This window comes from Schistocerca piceifrons, unplaced genomic scaffold (genome assembly GCF_021461385.2).
Source record: "Schistocerca piceifrons isolate TAMUIC-IGC-003096 unplaced genomic scaffold, iqSchPice1.1 HiC_scaffold_89, whole genome shotgun sequence".
NCBI classification, from domain to species: domain Eukaryota; kingdom Metazoa; phylum Arthropoda; class Insecta; order Orthoptera; family Acrididae; genus Schistocerca; species Schistocerca piceifrons.
The window spans coordinates 27,501-30,000 of record NW_025729157.1 but is presented as its reverse complement, the minus strand read 5'-3'; the positions used below and the strand labels follow the sequence as shown (position 1 = coordinate 30,000).

General features: G+C 57.3%; 1 non-coding gene across 1 annotated transcript in view; it reads left to right on the top strand.

The window, feature by feature from the left end:
• The first annotated feature begins 2,096 nt into the window (after positions 1-2,096).
• The window catches only part of LOC124771076, a 1,909-nt gene continuing 1,505 nt past the window's right edge, over positions 2,097-2,500 (top strand). The window contains exon 1 of the ribosomal RNA XR_007013284.1: positions 2,097-2,500. This exon is cut by the window's right edge and continues 1,505 nt beyond it. This is a non-coding gene — a ribosomal RNA (small subunit ribosomal RNA).

The following is a 2,500-nucleotide window of genomic DNA, read 5'->3' as shown; positions in this document are numbered from 1 at the left end:
CCTAACCCATGTTGTGCCTCAACCTAACCCATGTTGTGCCTCAACCTAACCCATGTTGTGCCTTAACCTAACCCATGTTGTGCCTCAACCTAACCCATGTTGTGCCTTAACCTAACCCATGTTGTGCCTTAACCTAACCCATGTTGTGCCTTAACCTAACCCATGTTGTGCCTTAACCTAACCCATGTTGTGCCTTAACCTAACCCATGTTGTGCCTTAACCTAACCCATGTTGTGCCTTAACCTAACCCATGTTGTGCCTTAACCTAACCCATGTTGTCGCCTTAACGTAACCCACGTTGTCGCCTAAACCTGCTCTGTAATTGTTATACGACTCGTTCAATTACTGTAGTGTTGCCCACCCGCAACCCTCGCAATATAGTTCGCTACTCGCACTGCCCGCACCCCTGTGTATCGCTTCATGTTAAACACCTTGCAAGTCTTGCTCACTTTCCACATGCTCCTGCTGTACACTGTAATGTGGATGGCAGCAGGACGTACATGCCGCCCCTCCCCACGTCCCCACCTTGCCCCCTGCCTTCGCAAGCTGGTTGGTGAGAAGTTTGCATGTTCAATGCCCTTCGCATGCGACGTACTCAGGCTACGTTGTGGTGCGGCCTGTGTCAACTGTCCGCTGATGTCGTACGCGTGAACCACAATCTGTACTGCACATTCGTCCTTATGTACTGAATGATACATCGTGGCACATGTGTGACCGCACAACGACTGCGCCCAAAAACGGCGGACCATACAGTGCAAATATTGTGCACGCAGCTACGTGTCGTCTCCCTATGAGAGCTGGATTGCAGTGTGGTACGCCATAGAGACGTGTGGGAGGAACGGACGCCGTGGATGGCGATCAGCATGAGCTGTCTGTTGATGTATTCGGACCTAGTCGTCTCTCCTCACACACCGTGATGGCATGGTGCACCGCGTTCCATATCTGCGACATGCTACAGAGGCCGGTTGACAGTCGTTCGAGCAATGGACATCGCATACGTACGGGGGCCACCTTCCACGTATTGTCTAGGCGTGCACATTTTGTTGCGTGTATGTGGGCAGACGTAGTGTGGCGTGACACCTGACACAGGCATGCAATAATCGTTGAAGTTGCAAATGGCGATGGACGCCTGCGTTTTCTGGTGAAGTTACGCAAATGAACAAATGGTAACCTGTTGTGGTGCGGTTGTTCTCGCTAGGGGTGAATCGGTGATGGCGACGATAGGTTGAGGTACTAACCGGTTGTTCCAGCGATACCCACCATGCCGACGAAACTGAACGGCATCTGGGTGTGAAGCGATACGCGGCGGTGGCTGGGTGGGACCGTCCCCGGCCGGTGAGGGGGCGCCTCCCGGCGTGCTGGCCGCGCGGTGCGTGGGCGCACGCGCTACAGCCGGCTGGTGGGGGCGGCCAGTGGCAGGCGCGCCGGCCGACGGACGCGGCAGGCGTCGCAGCTGCGCGCCGGCGCACCCTGCGCGCGGCGCCGTGCGGCCAAAGTAGGTCCTCGCGGGCCCGGTGCGAAGCGCGGTGGACATCTTCAGTGTGCTGGTCCGATTGAGGACTGTGTGCGTTGAGGATGCGCCGCCGCCCGGCGCTCGGCGCCGCGACGCCGTCTGCTGCTCGGTCGCCCCAGCGGTTCTCGCTGGTGGTTTGTATCGCAGCTGTGCGGATGTGTTGGCGCGTGCGCTGTGCTGGGAGAGTTCGCTTCGGCACCCAAGTGGGGCTTTTGTCCTTCTGTGGCGCTGGCGTTGGAGCTGCCGGTCACCGTAGGTGGCGCGTGTTGTCTCCCGCCGGCAATGCCACGACAGCACGCTCCCGGGCCTCTGTCGGCAGCGGCAAGCTCAGTTGGGAGCACGGGTGGTCGCACCGAAAGCGTCTACTCGCCTAACTCCGGGCGATTGCGCCTCTCTCGAACCCGACCAAGTACTTGGGACGGCGCTGCGCGCCGCCGGGACCTGAGAGGGTTTCGAGGTGTATTGTGCAGGGGAGCTCAGCCTCCTCCTGTTTGCAGAATGATTGAGCGGACGCTTGCGTGTTCGCGCGGGCCCCCGGGACACACTCCCGGGCGGCCGGCTGCTCAGCTCTAGTTGACGCAGCTCCCTGGTTGATCCTGCCAGTAGTCATATGCTTGTCTCAAAGATTAAGCCATGCATGTCTCAGTACAAGCCGCATTAAGGTGAAACCGCGAATGGCTCATTAAATCAGTTATGGTTCCTTAGATCGTACCCACGTTACTTGGATAACTGTGGTAATTCTAGAGCTAATACATGCAAACAGAGTCCCGACCAGAGATGGAAGGGACGCTTTTATTAGATCAAAACCAATCGGTCGGCTCGTCCGGTCCGTTTGCCTTGGTGACTCTGAATAACTTTGGGCTGATCGCACGGTCCTCGTACCGGCGACGCATCTTTCAAATGTCTGCCTTATCAACTGTCGATGGTAGGTTCTGCGCCTACCATGGTTGTAACGGGTAACGGGGAATCAGGGTTCGATTCCGGAGA